The sequence below is a fragment of the Malaclemys terrapin genome, chromosome 11 (assembly GCF_027887155.1).
Source record: "Malaclemys terrapin pileata isolate rMalTer1 chromosome 11, rMalTer1.hap1, whole genome shotgun sequence".
Classification (NCBI taxonomy): domain Eukaryota; kingdom Metazoa; phylum Chordata; order Testudines; family Emydidae; genus Malaclemys; species Malaclemys terrapin.
In genome coordinates, this window is record NC_071515.1 from 3,228,460 (window position 1) to 3,248,527 (window position 20,068).

The 20,068-nt window shown below is 45.7% G+C and overlaps 1 protein-coding gene across 1 annotated transcript in view; it reads right to left on the bottom strand.

Annotated features, from left to right (window-relative positions):
• PCBP3 (poly(rC) binding protein 3) overlaps nt 1-14,450 on the bottom strand; it is a 111,248-nt gene extending 96,798 nt beyond the window's left edge. The window contains exon 1 of the mRNA XM_054044196.1: nt 14,375-14,450. The gene's annotated coding sequence lies outside the window, so the exon portion shown is untranslated. The remainder of the gene's footprint in view (nt 1-14,374) is intronic.
• Between the last annotated feature and the right edge of the window lie 5,618 nt (nt 14,451-20,068).

Below are 20,068 nucleotides of genomic sequence, written 5' to 3' on the forward strand. Positions count from 1 at the left end.
CAGGTGCATGGACTACACCCTGACCCATAAACCCCAGCCTGGAGTTATAGGGGACATGGTGCTGTGGTTTCTCTATGGGTTTGCGAGGAACCAGAGGTGGGGACAGAACACAGCCACCCCATGTTCACCTGCTGGGGCAGGGCTTTTGACAGTTCAGCGAGTGTGTAGCTTGCCTCTACAAGGCTTGTATATTGTGCCTAATGTAGAGATAATTCCTTGGGATGGTATTTGCCTTTTCAGTCCCACAAGCAGCCCTGGAAACAGTACTGCAAGGGACAAAATACCACCCAGGTTAAAAAGGGAGAGTGAATTCTGCAGGGAATCTGTCTAGAGGAAAACAATAGTTTTATAATCAGTATTCAGGGTGCTAGGAAAATAAGCAGCATGCCTGTACACACTGTGAGGGTGCTGACGCACTGGAATGGGTTCCCTAGGGAGGTGGTGGACTCTCCTTCCTTACAGGTTTTTAAGGCCCGGCTTGACGAAGCCCTGGCTGGGATGATTTAGTTGGGAATTGGTCCTGCTTTGAGCAGGGGGTTGGACTAGATACCTCCTGAGGTCCCTTCCAACCCTGAGATTCTATGATTTACATGATCCGTGGGGATCTATCCCATCCCTTCCTCCTCCCCACCAGGATGACTAACCTGAGGCCCATTGGGGGCCTATTTCCAAATCCCCATGCTCAATTCATTTGGAAGGTTTGAAAAAATGAAACACTAGCCATCTTCATGCTGCAAAGACGGTTTCCAGCTATCATTCCCACTTCTGCGAATCCCTCCCCACAGCACCTATCTCCATAGGATCTCAGTGCTCCCCAGGAACTTACAGTTGCACTGAGAGTGGAACTGGGAGAAAATTTTCCATCCAGATTTTTTTTTCTGATGGAAAATTGGGGGTTTGCCTAAATGAAATTTTTCCATTAAAATTTATGAAAACAAACATTTGCTATTGCCCAACTGAAGTCAGGCCATGGAACAGTATTGTATAAGGGATATTCCTAGAATAATACTGGGCTGTTTGTCACCTTGTGCCAAGAAAAGGGAGAAGGCAGGAAAACCCTTCCTGGAAGCTGGGAATTCCCTAGAACCACCGAAGCAGGAGCGGTCCTGCGTGGCTGGTGTCTTCTGCATAGCTCCACTTCCCTTCCCTCGACACTTGCAGGAGCTGTGTAGCCATAGGCTGGGTTACATGCTAACTGTGCAGCAGAAACATGGAGGGAACCCAGAGGGAGCTAACAGCTCTCCACGTGGTTCTGCAAGAGATGATTCCATGGACCATGGCTAATTCGCTGATGCACCAGATACCCCAGCCTCAGATCTCACCCAGCACGATGCTGTGGCCCTCCAGCTCCAACACACTAGCAGGGATAGCAGGATCTTCAGAGAGCTCCATCCCAAGAAGGTGTCCTGTGCTCGAGTCATGGAGGGGACACAATGCCCACATTGGCTGACAATTATTAATACCATGGAAGGTGACGGGCCCCCCCTGAGCTGGATGCAGACCATAACCACATTTTAAGTGCATTGCTGGTTTTGCACTTTTAAAAATCTTTGCTACACTTAGCAGAGTCCCTCCATATGCAGCTCACTTGCTGTCTTCCTCTCGCTAATGCCCATCGTAGGCATACACCAAATCTTCCTCTAACCAACAAGCCTGAGTTTCTGGAAGGCTGTTACTGCTCCTACATCAACCAGGAAACTAGCACAAGAACCAAACAAAGCCTGACCTTACCAAACTCTGCCTGCCAAGAGCTCTGAGCTGGTGCTGAGACCACATCTGCCACCCTTTCTCATGCCGGATTGTACAAGGAGCCCCACTGGAACCTGTGGGATTAGCCATAGAGGCAGGGCCTGCCCCAGGCAAACAATGGTGGCACAATCACACCCAGAAGACAGTGCACGTCGAGTTGGATCTTCTCATTTTATCTCCCCCAGGAGAACAAACCTTTGTGGAATATTAAGGGACAGTGAAACTTCCAAAAAGAAAATGTACATGGTTGAGCCAGAAAATGGGGATTGTGGGGAGGGGTTTCTGGCGCTTTGGGGAATTTAGGAAAATAAAAGAAGACGACAGTCGACAGCTCCCGCAACAGGTTCCATAGCAGGAAACTGATTGTGTGGAAGGTGCTCACCTGCCCTTAGCTAGAGATGTCTGAAACACAATGAAAAACTATTGCAAACCTGTGCTGAGACTCAGTGTTATGGGGTTTGAAAGGGGCCGATCTCTCCACATGAAAAGTTCCATAAGAGAAATTCATTTTCCACTGGATCCTAGGAATTGACAGATAGGATCAGAGCTGAGGTCCATATAATCTCTGACAGTGGTCAGGACCCAGGCCCTCAGAGGAACATGTAAGAACTTGCAGCAGCACATTAGCCCCCACATTCGCCCTCATCCTGGTCTCTACTGTTAGGCATCGGCTTAAACCCTGAAGCACAAGGTTTTTATCCCTTCCCAACTTCTCTTTCTTAGTATTAACTGTGATAATTCTGGATACTTTTGTTATTTAATGTAGCAATCCAGCTTTTTCATTTCTCTTCATAGGAGAGTTTTTCCAGGCCCCATTGCCCTTCTCTGAACCCCTCTAGTTCTGTCCTATCCTTTGCGAGATGGGGTGACCAGAATGCCAGACGAGGCTGCACCACTGCGCTATACAATGCTATGGTAATATTCTCCATATTATTCACCATCCCATTCCTCATGCAGCCGAACATCTTGCAACGGTTGCCAAAGTACTATTTATTCACTTGACAAGTCAAGGTTTATATCTGTGTCCCCAGTCTGGGTCTTGGAAAGCCATGTTGTATTTCAGCCTCCATTTTGAATGCAGCTTAGATGATGACCTTCATTATATCCTGTAAGTGCCATGCAGGATTGTAACATCCCTCTGGTGTTAGGGGGCCTGGGATCTGGGTATCTGCCCCAACGGAGAATGCCGTCAAGGGGCCATCACATTTGAACAACTCTTCCCTATGGGAACAATGGTTTAGCTAGAGAGTGACCAGAAACTGGTTCTCCCAATCCATCTCCAAGAGGTGAGAGTCTTTAGCCACCTGACCGGGACTCTAAAGCCTGTCGATGAATCGTATGAGAGAGGGAACAGACTCCAGTCTCTCTATCTCACCAGCCAAGCATCACTAGGAAACAGGAGGACTGCAGGAGGCAGAGCGGCCTACCTGCTGACACGTGGCCTGGGCCTCGGGGCTCAGCAGAGGGGTGAGCACAGACTAGGGAGGGGAGAGTCACTCATCTACGCTCTGAGTGTAAAGGTTACTGTGGGTTTAGAAACCACTGTGCAGAGTCTGCATGCTCCTTACTTCACCTGCCATATGGTTAAACTATAAACCATTGGGGTGACACTCAGGGGAGGGGATGTATCAGTGTCTGGGGGAGTTGGGGGCGGGGTCAGCACTGGTGTCAGGGCCTAGGACAGTTGGATGGCAGAGTTCCACATCCCAAGGAAAGGTGCCAGATGGCGGATCTGCACCCAGGAGTGTGAGCGGCCAGATCTAGTGACTGGATGTGGCCCAGACCAGCTGGCTTGGAATCACGTGCGATACAAAGGCTGGGTCTAATATAGCAGAGTGGTGACCATCCCCAAGGGGGACTCAGCCAGGGCTGTGTGGGCCCATCTGTACTAAGCTCTGGTACAGTGAAGTCTGCCAGGAATTCCAAGTGTCTCTGCTTTACAACTACCCACTCACAGACCTACTTGTCTCCTCAAGACCAGTCTCCTCCTGTCCAAACTAAAATCTCAGTGCTCCCAGGGACACTGGCCCTTCCAGAGGGACCAAGGCCAGTGCACTGAGCTGCAGCCTAGGCACCTGGACCTGGGGAAGGAGGAGGATCCCATGAGTCAGAGCTGGGAAGTTGCAGGCAGCAGGAGCAGCAGAGCTCCCACGGGCGGGGAGGCAGTGAGAACCTGAGAGGAACTGTTCTGAAAAGGGGCCGCCGGGGAGACAAGCCCTGGGTGGCAGTGCTCTGGGAACAGGCACAGGAGCAGTGGGACTGCCACAATCCCCTGGGAGGGGAAGGCAGTCAGAACCGGAAAGGTCAAGGGGGTCATAGCGCAGGGTGAGCTGAAGAATGGCTTTGTTTAGGTTTGGACAATAAAACTGCCTACAACAGACTGTGAACATGGCAGGAGATTCTTTGCAAGTGTGGGGTGAAGCCTGCCTTGTTCCACTTGCCCTGTCTCTCTGACATCTCCTCATGGATATCTAGCTGTCAGCCCAAGCTCAACATGGCTAAAACAGCTGCACATCCACTCCATCCCACCCCGGAGCCCTCCCAGCTCCCTGTTTTCTCAAGCACCGTGGACAATCACAACACCACCATCAAACCCGTCACTCGGGCCATGACCCGGACATCATCTTGGACTCAGACCTCTCTCTAGGGCCTCCTATCCAGGATATGTCTAAATCTTGCTGATTCTAAGACACGGCCTTTCCTATCCATCCACACAACTAAAATTCCCGTCCAAGCTTTCATCATCTCGTGTCTCAATTACTGCAACATCCATTGCTCCTCTCTTTGAATCCCTCCACTGGCCCCCCCCTTCTCTAGTGCATCAAATGTAAGCTGCTTGTCTTCAATCTGAAGGCCCTTCACTGTCAGTCCCGCCCCACACACCTACTATCTCTCATTCCGTACTGAGCTGTCGATGCTCACCTCTGATCAGCCCATGACACCAGCCTCCAGAGTAAAGTACTGCTGCACATGAACGAGGGGGGCAGTGCAGGGAATCAGCTGCATGTTCCATTGACTCCATCGACAGATTTGCAAACTCTTCACTGAGAGCACAGTTGGTCAGAAAATGGAAAATCAATGTTGTGAACTATTTCAAAATTTCAAATTTGTTTCTATTGGAACTATTTTTGGGGGGGTCAACATTTTAAATGAATTTTAAAAATATATATATTTATAATTCTAAATTTTTTTCTTTCACCCTTTTTTCTTTTTTACCCCTGAGTGCAATAGAATGAATAACTGTTTTCTTTTTTCCCCTACTCTAACTTTTGAAAATATCGCCGATTTTGGAAAAGTGACAGAGTGACAAAAGGAAAAACAAAACTCTGTAACCTCCATCATGCAACCTTTCCAAACAGTGTGAAAAGCTATATTCTACCCAAAATAATAGAATCACAGAAATGTAGGACTAGAAGGGGCCTCGAGAAGTCATCAAGTCCAGTCCCCTGTACTGTGGCAGGATCAAGTAAACCTAGACCATCCCTGACAGATGTTTGTCCGACCTATTTTTTAAATCTTCCAATGATGGGGATTCCACAACCTCCCTTGGAAGCTATTCCAGAGTTTAACTATCCTTATAGTTAGAAAGTTTATCCTAATAACCCCAAGCACTGAGGAGTTACATGATACGAGCTGTTGTTTTAGTCCTGGATTCACATTGGCTGCATCTCCAAATGCAAGATCACATCAGTGATCTCAATATACAGCTAATCTGTAGTCTCTCCCCTCTGCACCGAGGAGTGATCTCCTTTCTAGCATGTGTGTAGACCCACCTACACCTTGAACTTCCTCAGTCCTCACTCATCTCTGCTCCCTACATGCTGAGCTGTCCAGATGGAATCATTTCATTTCCCATTTCGACTCTACTGATAGTGGTGCTGCTTGATAAGTATCGGGAGCTCTGGGGAACTCACAAGGCCCTGACAATTCTGGCATGAGCTCTGTAATATTTCAGCAATGATTTGGCAATCCTGCCCGCTGGCCAAATTCAGTTCCCTGCTCAAAAGGAGGGAGGGTGCTAAAGCCTCTAACATAATAATACTAATAAAAACTTACGACCGTTTTGTTAATATGAGCAAAACAAAAAAATGGAGTTTTTTTCATAATCTGGTTCTCTGAAACAGCTGAAGCGTTCCCCAGGCAGGTCAGCCTGAAGCAGAGGCCCTGGGTGGAACGTTTCAGTCGGGACGGTTAAAGTTGGGCAAAGTTCGAAGCAACTGAACACAGGGCCTTATCCTGGGAAGTTCCCCGGAGCCCGTGGCGGGAGGGGATGAAGGGAGCTCTGAGGCTAGTGGCAGGGGAGGACAGGAGATAGGTGGGGCTGAACTGAGACTGTGGCGATACACACCTTGTACACAGTAGTCACCGTTCAATACCAATCTGTCGCTGGTCGATTGTGCACAGCCGTAGGCCCAGGTTGGTGCATCCGCAGCACCGCCCCAGGAGTCGCTCTTACTCAGACATCCCTCTGAGTCACAATCCCTACCTGCTTCCTCCTTACTGCTGTGGGGAGCGGGGAATCATTTGCTACTGGCCTCTAACAAGAAATAACACAAAGAGCACCCCACATTCCTCCTGATCCCCCTGAAAAAGAACGCCTTCACCCCCATCTCGCCATCGTCAGCAGGCGTCTGCTTGCATTGCCACCTGCCTGAGGGGCTGTTCTCCGGTGGGGAAGCCTGAGGTCAGAGCTTTGTGTTATACTGTGATGGCAAGTCCCGGATATGCTGGCGGGGGGGGGGGGGGGGATAAGACTTATTTCCACACAGCGGGATGGGTCTGTGGACATGCTGACTCTACTGTATAGGGTTTCAGGTAGGTCCCAGAGCCATCCCTTCCCTGGACACTGCCTTGCTTTAAGGGTTTGCCTGCATGGCCAATCCGTCCTCTTCAGCAACGAAGATGTTTCTTTGCGGAAATGTCCTTTGTTTTAAGCTCTCCGCAGACTGCCTGGTAGGAGCAGCTCTAGGCCAGGAGGCTGGGGCTCACCATGGGATGTGAGTTCTTGCTTCGTCCGTACACCACGCCCTCTGTAGGAGCTGGCCAGAGTGAGCCCTGCACAAAGGCCTCAGAATCTGGCCCTGCGCTGGCAGAGTGGCAGTCGGTCCTGCCCCCTCTGCAAGTCCCGCTCAGGGCTCTGGAGCCGCACTTCACACCATCCGTCTTGCCAAGTCCAATTTTAAAATGTTTTTAAAATACGTTCAATTTCGCTTCCACTGATGAGCTCTCCTCAGTGCTGTGCAGTGCACCCCCTCCCCCACGCTGCCAGAGAGGGTGAGGAGCCAGCCCTTGTGAGCTTGGACACAAAACAGCCACCCGGCGACCTCCCCATCTGGGACTCCCCCATCATTTCACTCTGCTGGAGCCTATTCACCGTTCTCATTTTAATCCATAGGCAACATCATCCCAATAATCTTCCTTGGCTCTCAATCCACTGAGCGAGCGATGTTCCTCAAATCCTCTCATCCGGAGAGCAAAGCAATCTTCACTACCTCATTTCATCTCGCTTTGTTTTTAATCCCTGGCAACATGGACCAGGTCTGAACGCATGTGCCGCTTTAGCTACAGAAATCTGGAGAAGATGGGCAAGGGCTAAGCCCTGCATCCCCGTCCTCGGGATGTAAAGCAGCGTTTCTGAATGTGACCCTGGCAGCTTTGCAGTCTGCCCTCTCCAGCCCGGGCAGGTGTTGTACTCTCGGTTGAGGAGGGAATGCCTCTATTTCCATCCCAGCAGATACGGGAGATGCTGGACCTTGGACCGGTCACTCATTCAGGACTCAATGCCACCTCTCCTGAGATCAGACTGGTGTAATATTTTTAGGGAGGGGAGGGGAGGAATAATTCTCTATTGGGGTGGGGGCAATTCTCTGGTATCCTGGGCGTTTAATTGTTTCAAGGTGCTCTGAGATTTGGAAGGTTAGACGTGTCCCTGGCAGAGACAGACTAGTGGGCAGAATGCAGGGGAGAAAGCCAAAAGGGCCTGAAAATACCATTTCAAAATCCAACAGTGGTGACGATGATGACAAAGGTGATGATCTTTGACATGTTCGCTCCCCTTAACTATACCTGCCCTGAGGAGCAATTAGTCTGACACGCTGGATTCCAGTGATGCACACACCCATTCTGTGTTTGTGCATGTGTGCACTCACGCACACACACACGCACACACACACACACACGCACGCTTCCATAACAGAGGGATTGTCAGGCTGCTTTCCTGTGTGCTCTCCCCTGGCAAGCCCAGCCAAAGGGAGCTGTGGAGCGGCAGTACTGGTTCTCCAGGGAGCCATTGGAGGCCTGGCTCACTCTCACCACTGCAGATACAACCAGAGGGGCAAGATTCTAATGAGGCCCTGGGAGCTCCTCGGTCATTCTTTGTGTGCACCATGCATGAGCCTCTCAAAGTGCCGGAGCCCTGACTGCATTTGGGAGGGGCTCTCTGCAGCTGGCTTGATGTCTGTGCTGCCCCCTGCACCCCACTGTAGAACTCTAGGGCAGGATCAAGCTAACCCTCTTTTGGGGACTGCAAGTGAAGGGTCTTTGGGAAGCAGATGCTGAAGCCATTTCCCATATTGGAGGTGCAATGAGGGAGGGAACCAAAGGGGATGTTGTTACTCCCCTCTTACATCTCCAGCACATGAGCCAAGTGCTGTCTGGACTCAGAGAGCAACTACCCCATGGAGTCACGTTAGCTGCTCACCCGGCTGGCTGCAGTCCAGATCATTAACAGCCCGGCTCTTTCCTTCCGGCTGACTGTGACCCTTTCTATTACAACAAGGGCAAGCGCAGGGGCATTTTATTTCTTTACGTTGTAGATCTCGGGGCACAAGAGCATGTGCTCTCCCTTACCCTCTACACTTGGTCTGGCAGGAGACAGCGCTAAGACCCTGTGCTACAAGCACATCACCAGCAGCTCTGCAGGCCACCAGGCATTACCACATTATCCCAGCAACACCACACCGTGCTATGGAATTTAAACCCGATTCCCGGCACAATGGGAGGGATGGGCGCCCCCCCAGCCACCCCCACAAGGCAGGTCACACCGGATGGGAGCAGGATCTCACTAAGATGCAGAGATTAAAAACAAAGAGAGACCTGTTTGCTGGCAACTCTTGCGTGCAGAGCTCCAGAGGGGAAACTCCTCTTCTCCTTGGGAGGGACCCTGACCATACAGCAGCCCTGTTAGCCTGACGCTGTGTGAGTGCTGGGCCCAGCTGTGGAGGATCGTCAGCGCTTCTTTCCTTGGGCCACCCTACTCCTACACCCTACTGCCCCCCCATGTACCCCCACAGAACAGTGCTTCAGGAGTTTCTATCGGTGTCAGGGTACAGAGAAACTCGGGGCAGGAGGCCAGCGGGGTTAGCTGTGGAGCCATGAATATGGACTAACGCAATCACAGAGCCCTAGACTGAAAAGGTATGATACAGTGACCATCCACTACCACTGAGTGACTGCCAGACAGCATGGGAACTGGTACAACACCCACTCGGCTCAGCTGCCACAGCGGACAGAACCTCTGTGAGTTCTAAGGGTCAGATTCTTACCTGCATCAAGATCTGATCACTGCAGAGGGTGAATGTCAGGAAATTGGTTACAGTTCCCTGATCTCTAGCTGCCCCAGCCCAGGCCCCAGGGTGAGTTAGAGCAGCCTGGAAGTTGCTCTAATTTATGGCAGCTAGCTACAGTCCCTGAGGGACCATATGGCAGCTGAGAACTGCTGTAGAGAGCTCTGCTTTCCACCCCGGCATGCCCCCTTCTTTCCCCCGACCCATGCCCTGTGTCTGGGGTGAGGGCAAAGTTAGTGTAGGAGGCAGGTCCGGCTGATAATTCCCCTCCATCTGGGGAGTTCTCAACTGGCCATCTGCAGCCAGACTACATCCTCTTCACACTGCTCAGGCACTGCAGAGAGGACAGATCGAGTGCTGAGAATCTGACCTGATATAGGCAGAAGAGCGGCAGAAAAGAATACAGTGGTGAGGGTCTGTTTACTACATTCCTACCGTTAAACACTCAGCACAACTGGCTTTGTATAAATGAACCTCTGGCTGATATAGGATATAGCAGGTATCTGCAATGAAACGCTGCTGGAAAAATAAGGGTTTAGAGAAATCAGTTGACCCAAACTTCACTGCAGCACAGAGCTAAGCAGCCTGCACTGCAGAAAACCCTATTTTAAAAAGAGATATCACCGGGGGGCTGGACCAATTTGTACAGCGGGCTTGCTGAGAGCCATTGAACCAAACTGTAAACCCTGGTTATGATGGAAACCACCTTCGAGTCAGGGGCTGCGGCCGCACCCTCAACACCCCTCGTTCCAGCATCTATGGACACCACTTCCTATCGGTTTGTCCCGGCTAGGCATTTTGGCAAAAGCAGAATGCAAGGGACACTGACTACAACAAATTAATCTGATCCTTCCGTGGTGTAGGCAGCCCTTACGTAGGTTTGTTAGTAACTCCTAGGGCTAGGACTGCATATACCAGAGACTAAATTGGTAGCACACACTGAATTTTTAAGACAAAGGTCATAAAGCAGGGCGATGCAGAGCCATCTAAGCAGTGGTAGCTCACTGGGACACCATCATGTCTGTATTTTGCTGGCAAGGACAATGTATCTGGGAAATCATTATGCACCCCTCAGCTGCTGAGGGTGCATGCGCCGAGCACGCTCGAGTCAGACCCTGACAGCAGGCTCTAAAACTGTCACTGCAGATCTGTTTTCACTTCAGCTAAATCTCAGCCTAGATTAAAATCAAGAGAAGATTTTGTTTTCCTCTTTCCTTTTTCCTGTAGTGGGTCCTGTCTACCCCCGGGTCTAAGCAGTGGGCAAAATACACCAACGACTAATTGATCTGTTTGCAAAATCAGCTTCACCCCAATCTAGTGGGAGCCAAAGCCACTCTCACCTACTCAATGGTCCATTGGGCAGGGAGGTTACCAGGATGGCTAATTAGTAATGCTGTATATTCCTTAAGGATCAGCCAAGTAAAGTGAGTGGGTTACTCGCATGAGTAAGGGTTTCAGGATCAAGCCCTTGGCTATTAATTAGAAAGGGTGCAATGCTGCCAATGCTGCAGCCTTTGTATTTCTTTGCTCATGCGAGGAGTCCCTCTGACTGAAAGGGGATTACTCATGTGAGTAAAATTGCAGATGTGTTTAAGTGTTTGCAGGATCAGGGCCGCAGATAGTGCTTGGTCCTTAGGCAAGTGTGGGGGAAGGAAGCCCAGCAGTGTAAGGGCCGTGCACAAGACAATCCCTGCACCGACTGCTCCCTCCCTTCGGCCCTGCAGCCCAAAGACCCAAACAGGGAGGGGAGGAGGTGAAGCTGGGCATCTGATAGCATGTCCCTAATGCATAAGCGCTGCGTGTAATGATCCATTTTCTGAATATTAAGACATTTACAAATGGAATCTGTGTGTGACCTGTTCACACAAGATGAAAACGTGGTGAAAGGGGATATATAGACAGCTGGGAGACATTTTTATACCGAAGTTTTTTCCGGTGAAAAAGGCAGATTTGAGTCAAACAGAAACATTTCACGAATATGTGCTGATTTTTGCAAATTGTTTTGGTTGAAAAACAAACCAAAAAACTCTCCTTAAAAGTTGAAATGTTTTGTTTTGACATTTTTTAAACGAAGCACGTCAGCTGCTCGATTGGCACAACTTTTCATTTTGAAATTACCTTTTTTTTAAGTTTTAGAAGGGGAAAAAGCTCAACATCAAAACACAACTTTTTTCCCTACTTTTTGATTCACCAATAATTTTAAAAAAATAGTCTTCAGTTTGACGTGAAACTATTTTTTAATTGCCTATGAACCAAAAAATCACTTATGCACATAACCCTCTCTCTATATATTATGGTAAAGGCAGGACAGAAGGAAATAAGGGATGTGACATTCCTGGTAGGCGCCCCAAACAGACACAGCTTTCATATTGGGATGCTGAAATTAATTCAATCAAACTATTTTTCCTTTTCAGCTTTTAAAAGGAGTATAGGTGGTAATTTGTAAATTCAAGTCATTCATGCTGCAACATGCCATTGTAAACTGATCGCATGTACGCACGCACACCTCCAAGATATGCTATGTTCCTTCAGCAGCTCCTTATTCCCTTTTCACCCTTGATGTTGGTGCGACAACATATCCATTTAGCCAGTAGGCACAATCCTAAATATTTTGTTGAGAAATAATCCGTTGTGCTGTTAACTGTTAAGGAACTGGACAGTAAAACACATCAGCAGAATCAACAGCGTATGCATGCAAAACATCCTTCTGCACTCTCCACAGCAAAAGCAACACAAAAAACCTCATCCACTAATGACATTCTATACCCAACAAATTTGAATGGTTTTAAATTAATAATCCAGAAGAGAATATACATTTTGGTTCATCACATATTGCTCCATTTATAAAGTAATAAACTTAGGCATATGGGTCATGGAAAATGGAAAGATCTAATAGCTAGAACAGCGATGAGGAAGCAATGCATACTCCATTCTAGCAATTAATGGGTTGTCAACATTTCATGTTATTTCAGCAAACAATTCTCACGATTTGGGAGATGTGAATCATCCGGGGCAGTAGGGCGCTATATTTTTCTAGCAGAAGACAAACACCATCTCATTCTGATGCATTTTTATTTCTAGCAAAATGGGATGCCATATTTTTAAACTCAAAACCAAAGATCACATCACTCTAGAAAGAGCTACAGTTTAATTTTTCCACCAGGAGACACATAAACTACCACTGATAACACAGTAATTCTTGTTTTAACGTAGGAAACATTTTGCAATTTAAGAAATATTGTGTCTTTTTGCACTGACATATAGGTTTTTTAACCTTCCATCAGTAAACTCAGCTTCCAACATTTCAAAATACACTTTGTTAATGTGCATTCTGTATCATGAGTTATATTGTGCTCGTAATTTGTGACAGTTTGTGCTTCAAAATTAGTCTGTTGGTACAGAAATATGGGGGAATGAGGGAATTTACACACCCACCACAAATACAAACTTTTAAACGGTCTTCAATCCATTTTAGAGGATTTTTTCTTTTTATTTTGATGAAAGGAGGTCACAATGAAACTAATATTTTAAAATATCTAACCAGAGTAGGAAAACATTTATCATAACATTCAGGACAAAGAAATAAAAAACTAGTTTTAAATCAAAGAATGTTAAAAAATGTTCAGAAAAAGAAAATTCAAAACAGGGAAAAATCTGAGATTCGGGACTTTTTAAAAAAATAATTACTGCACAACATTGAAATTGTGTAGTCATAAATATAACACAAAATATTTCCCTAAAGTTACAACTTTTCAGGATTTTTCAATTTGGAAATGCAGGAAAATGTCCATCTTTGAGATATCTGTCTATAAAATCATTGACCTTCATTGTATCTTAGTTGCAGTGCTGAAGAGTCATTGTTTCTGAGTTATTTTCACATGACTTTTGAGTGACAGAAAATTGTATTATAGTCCAGTCAAGTTAAAATTAAATGACATACTGTAGAAGATTTGAAGTACAGAAAAAATATTTCTGCAAGCAATTGTCTAAAGATCTCTGGAATTCAAGGGTGATATTTTAGGATTTCTGAACAACTGACCTATGCAACACTATTTAAAAAATAAATATTTGACTTTCTGAAATTTTAACATTAGACTTAAACTTAACTTGTTATAACAATATATAATAGGAACATGTTGGAATCAGAAACAATTTATCTAAGGTACAACTTAATCTTAAAGCAAAAGACCCTTTCGTAACATACTTTAACTTTAAGGAAAAGAGAATGCTATCAATAAAATGCATTCTTTTTCCAAAATCTAGTTAAATATATTCCCTCATTGTTTGAAAGGAATTACAGACACTGACATAAAGATGGTAAATATCAGACAATTGTATGCATGCATTTCAGAATGATGAACCAAAGGTTTTTAATTCACAAGCGATAAAAGTCTCTTATTATACGTTTTAATTTTTATTATCTTGTCATACCAAAATTAATCATTTCCTTTTTACCATTTCCAGATGCAATACATTAATATTGCCGGTTCTGTTTTCATACTATTTGTGCTCCATAGGTGCATATTATCGACAATATACGAAGGATGTACTGTAAATTATATTTAATAGGCATATTTAGCCTTTTCTAATTTAATACTTGGGACGGGTCATATTAATACCCTATTACATTATCTTTATTATATCAAAATATTTGCTAAAACAGTAGGTTATGGAAATAAATTCTACATCATACCAAGGTAAAAACAATTACTATTTTCACTATCCCACTTGGTTATAAAAAAGAGTAAAAGAATAGCTATTAAGATATGTAAATTGTTCAAGTCGTTGACTTTCTATTCATTTTGTTCTCTTTAAAACTGTAACCATTTCTAAATCTATACTACCATGGCTGTCTTATCATAGATTTTTAAATATGTCTAAAGAAACCTTCTTAAGAGGTTCACTTAAGAAGCCTCTTTTAAAAGACTTCAAAGTTCTTTTATCCCATTTGGTATAGAAAACTACCTTTATATTTCATGCTTCTGACTAATTTTTATTTGTAGGAGAAGTTATTTAACAGCAGTGGTTTTCCACCAATACGATCTTTTAAATCTTCTTACCTCCGAAGAACAGCTGCTTTAGAAATGATTTGGTTTGATGCGGGTTTCAGACAGATGGTCGCCCTTTTCACGTTTGGAAAAGATGAAAAATGCTAAGAGAAAAAAATTACAGTGATATTTTGTTCTAAAGCACAGAGGGTTCTAAACCTCATTGGCCTCAGGATGGGAATCACGTGACATGGGACAAAGACCATGTGACCTATTTTCTCCCAGAGCCCTTGGTCTCCCTTGAAACAGGGATGCACCAACACTGATGTTGTCATTTCAATGGCTTAAAAAAAAAAAAAAAAAAAAAAAGGCCACTGAGCAAATCAGGTTGCCTTGAGGCCATGGGGATGAACCAGCCAGGACTTTCAACATGAACAGGAAAAGAGCTCCAATATTAATCAGACGGGATCCTTCCTGAGCATATGTCTCTGCTGCAATTAGACACCCGTGGTTGGGCGTCTCAGTCTCGCGGGGCTCGGGCTAAGGGGCTGTTTACTTCTGATGTACACGTTTGGGCTCACGTTGGGCTCCAGATCCAGCTCTGGGACCTTCCCACCTTGCAGGGCCCCAGAGCCCAGGCTCCAGTCCAAGTCCCAACACTTAAACAGACCCTTACCCTGAGCCCCTTAGCCCAAGTCTGGCACAGGCCAGCCATGGGTTTCTAATTACAGTGTAGACACACGAAAGAGCGGGAATTTTCTGCTGTATGTGGCAAATGTGAAATTTGAACAAACTTCTCCAGTAGATTCCCCTCTACAGATCACACAGAGAGCTGGCATGTGAACAAGACAAAGGGAGCAGGTAAAGCCTCGACGCTCGGAAGCCCAGGAAAATGTTTCTCATCAGGAGGCCATAAAACACTGAAAATATTCTTATAATCAAAAGCAAGGAGAATCTGGCTCCCCCACTCCCCTGCACATCCTTCCCTTTCAAGGTCCAGTATTCCCCATCAACTGCCCGAAACACACAAATCCATTGAATTGGCTTGTCCTTATCACTGAGGCATGGTTTACTCTTACTTGAATAATAAATATAAGGGGGGTCGTGAAAAATTTTGACTTTGAACAAGAGGTTGCTACCCTGCAAAGGTTGAGAAACACTGTCCCATGAGAAGGGCCTTGAGAATGGCAGACAAAATGGGGAACAATCCCAGTTGGACCAAATCTGCTTTCATGGCAGGACCCAGGCATGATTACAAGAGGTCCATCCCCCACCGTATGGCACATTAGGTTTTAGTATTGCCAATCCCAAATGTTCGTGAGTCAGGCACTAAACATAATGAGATGGCTTAAAAATCATGAGATTTAAAAAATGCAATTTAGGGGAGGGGTTTGTGGGGCGGCGGGAGGACGTCTGGCTTTAGAGCCTCTAGGGGTCACTGTTTCAAGCTTTTCTCCACAATCATGAGGGCTAGAGATTAACCTGTTTAAAAAAGGAAAGTGGGAGTGAGGCATGTGGGAGCAAAACAGCCTGTGGGGAGCCAGGGGGCGAGAACAAAGGCTGAGCAGTGGGGGTGGGGATGAGAGGGATGGGTTTGGGGGCACTGAGTGGAGCAGTGACTGCCTTTCACTGAGCAGATGTGCTCTGGCTCTCTGGGAAGGGCAGGTCACTGGGCTCTAAACCACAGCCCAAGCACTGCGCCAGCTCTCCTCCTCCTGCAGCCAAAGCGGCTCCTGACTCTGCACCTACCAGACAGTGCCAGGGACACAGCTGGCTCACTGGGCTGGTGGCTGAGGTGTGACGACACCTATTGTGGATCTGGCATCTCCAGCTGGGAAAGCCGTTCCAGTGTAAGGTGTAGGTTGGTGTTTTCTCAGCGCCTGGCTCCTGCATGGAGTTGTGGGCTTAAATATAAATAAATAAATGGAGATATCCTATCTCCTAGAACTGGAAGGGACCAAACGGTCATTGAGTCCAGCCCCCTGCCTTCGCTAGCAGGACCAAGTACTGATTTTTGCCCCAGATCCCTAAATGGTCCCTGCAAGGATTGAACTCACAACCCTGGGTTTAAGCAGGCCAATGCTCAAACCACTGAGCTGTCCCTCCCCCCTTATTTGAGTCAGGGCTGCTGTAACCCCTAAGTCTCCAAAGCTCATGAGGCAACATTCCCTAAAAAAGGCCCTTTTCTCTGTTGAACTCTTGCAGCCCCATGCAAGGAGGCTCAACGCAGGTTCCCTCCATTAATCACACCCCAACGTTAAGTTATTCCTTATTCCTCAGGATTGGTCACAGGGGCAGAAATCCTTTCATCTGGGGCCTCTGCTATAACGCAATGCAAGTAGAAGCCAGTAACATTCTACATTTCCTTCCTGGAGAGATTTTTCCAAGAAAGATTAACTCCATTTCTGCAAGTGATGTCGGACATTTTTAACACACACTGTCTACTACAGTCACATTCACCACTGGGAGGGGGGAATGCTGGAAATGAGTGAACATTTTTGCCACCAAAGCCCCTCAAATTTGGTCACCAGTTTTGTTCGTATGGTTTTAAAACCCGAACATTTCACTTTCAGTAACCCTCCAATGACCGGAGACACCTGTACAGATCAGTTTGTGAAACACTCTGCTGGCTTCAAATTCTGTCTTGTGAGATTCCAGGCAGGGGTGCCACAACAGCCAGTCATAGAATCATAGGATATCAGGATTGGAAGGGACCTCAGGAGGTATCTAGTCTAAACCCCTGCTCAAAGCAGGACCAATTCCCAGACCCCTAAACAGCCCCCTCAAGGATTGAGCTCACAACCCCAGGGTTTAGCACGCCAATGCTCAAACCACTGAGCTAGTCCTAACAATGCCATCATACAAAGGGGATGTAGGATGGAGAAAGTAACACACACACAGCATGTAGTATCTACATGGACACACTTACACAGGTGGGGACAGAAGAGATGAGACACATCTCATAGGTGCTCCAGCTCCAACTTCAAAGACGCATGGGAACCTGTACCCGTGCCTGTGCTTCCCAAATCAGTGATGATTTTATGTTTTCTTCCAGATCCTTGATAAAGAAGTTAAATAGCATAGGACCAAGAACTGATCCCTGTGGGATCCCACTGGAAACAGACCCGTTCAATAATGATTCCCCATTTGCAGTTACATTTTGAGACCTATCAGTAAGCCAGTTTTTAATCCATTTAATGTGTCACTTAATTTTATATTGTTCTAGTTTTTTAATTAAAATGTCATACACCATATAGAAGTTGAAGTATATGATGTGAGCACTATTACCTTTATCAACCAAACTTGTAAACTCATTAAAAATAGATATTGAGTTAGTTTGACAGAATCTATTTTCCATAAACCCCTGTGGATTTGCATGTTATTTTAACCTTTTAGTTATTTATTAATCGAGTCCCATATCAGCCACTCTATTGTCTTGCCCCGGATCGATGTCAGGCTGACAGGCCTATAATTACCCAGCTCATCCCATTCACCCATTTGAAAAACTGGCACAACATTAGCTTTCTTCCAGACTTCTGGAACTTCCCCAGTGTTCCAAAACTTATTGGAAATCAACATTAATGGTCTAGTGAGCTCCCTTGCTTCGTCTTTTAAAACTCTTGGAAGCAAGTTATCTGAATTTGCTGATTTAAAAATGTCTGACTTTATTAGATTCTGTTTAACATCCTCTAGAGATACTAGTGGAATGGAAAGAGTGTTATCACTACCATATGATGAGACTATATCATCTGTTTTTCCCCAAATACAGAACAGACATATTTATTGAATACTTCTGCCTTTTTTGTATTGTTAATAATAATTCTACCATTTCCATCTAGTAATGGACCAATACCATTGTCAGGATTCTTTTTGTTCCTAATATATTTTAAAAACTCCTTATTGTCCTTAACTCTGATTGTCATAGATTTCTTCCTGTGTCCCTTTGCTTCCGTTACCCATTTTCTATAATTCCTAGCTTCTGATTTATATTCACTATTATCAACTTCCCCTTTCTTCCATTTGTTATATAATTTTTTTTATTTTTTACAGCTTCCTTCACTTACCCTTTAAACCAATCTGGTTTTTTAACCAGCATAGCGTTCTTCCTCAGAAGAGGGATTGTGTCTTTTTGGGCATCTAGTACAATGTTCTTAAATGATTCCCAATTATCATTCACTTTTTTTGCTGATTAAATTCTTCTTCCCAGTTGATTTGGCTCATAATTGTTTTCAGCTTTGTGAAATTGGCCTTATTGAAGCACCAAATACATATATTTCTGGTCTGGACTTTATTCTGCTTGCACATTATAAATGTGATCAAGTCATGAAGTAATGACTCAGTGATGAAGAAATGTCGTCCACCAAAATCCATCTGATCAGTTTAGCACTGCCTGACTGACTCTAGGAACATAGATAGCATCAGTGACATATACAAGACTTAACATCATTGCAAATAGGTACTGCCTGGTCTTTTTTCAAGACAGTTCCCACCCACTGGGTCATCAAGGCTCTTCCCAGAGGTGGCACCCCCACCCAACCTCAGGCCACCCTTGTGGACATGTACTGTGATTGCTTCAAGTCCTATTTTCACATCAAGCTGATGTGCTGAATGTTGTCTGTCAGCTGCCCTAAATTCTGCGATATCACCGTGTCAGAGCAACACTTCTTTGTAACGATCACAATGCTCTTTTCCTGCTCTGCAATTTGAGCCCTACAACAGAAAAAGTGGAGACCTGTCCCCAGAGTAAAAATCATACGTTTTAAGGCTTGAAAGTGGAATGCAAAATATCCACCTTTCTTACAACAACATCATCACAACACATTGCAAACATGCTGACTCTTTTACTCCTACTCTGCAATGCCCTCATTTCCCAGGTACCCAGGAACCCTACCAGTGTCTGGTGCTGCCGTTCTAGCTCAGAGTTCTTTAGCTTTTCTATTATTAAAGAGCCACATTGAGTGGGTTCCCAGGTAGAACACGAAGAGCCCTTGGTGTTTGGTGAATACAGCGGATAACCCTGGAAGCTTAGACAACATTGCCTCAACAAAACAAGTTCTGTCTGGGAACTATTGCTGGGCACACTGGCTGTCTCTTTTGACTACACCAGTTGTACCCTCCCAGGAATGCACACAACCCCAGCAATTAGCAGTGAAAAGGGGTTTGTCCAGGATAACTCCCATTTCCCAATCACTTCCTTACCTCTAACACGTCCGTACATAACCATTGTAAGTGCCAGCTCTATCTAGAGAGAGATATAAGCTGTAAAAGAGCAGGAAAGAACTGAGCCAGTTTTTGCTCATCTGCAGCTTCATTATATTTTATAAAAATATCGCTACTGTATCATTCAAAATACACCCCCGAGGAATCCTTTTTAAAAGATTGTGAATAAATGTAACTGCTTGTGACAGTGAAAGCACTAACATGGCAAAGTCCCCACACTGCTGTGCAAAGTCTCTCCTCCACACCTCCACACCAGCCTGCTAGCCCTGGCATTTTCCAGAGCCTGGACTCTATTGAGTCCTCAGCTAGAGGTCGTTAGTCAGGTCAACCTGTCTGGCTGTTTAACAAAATGGAGAAGACCACACTGTGTAACCCGTGCCAGAACTGGAACTCCCTCTTCCGAGGCAAAAAGCAGGTGGTCCAAATCAGCTTGCTATCTAAGGGCCAATCCCGCTCTCACTGACCCAGCAAACTCCCATTGACTTTGATGGAAACAGAATGGGGCCCTAATCCCTTCTCCAGCCTCTTTTTAACATCATCATCATG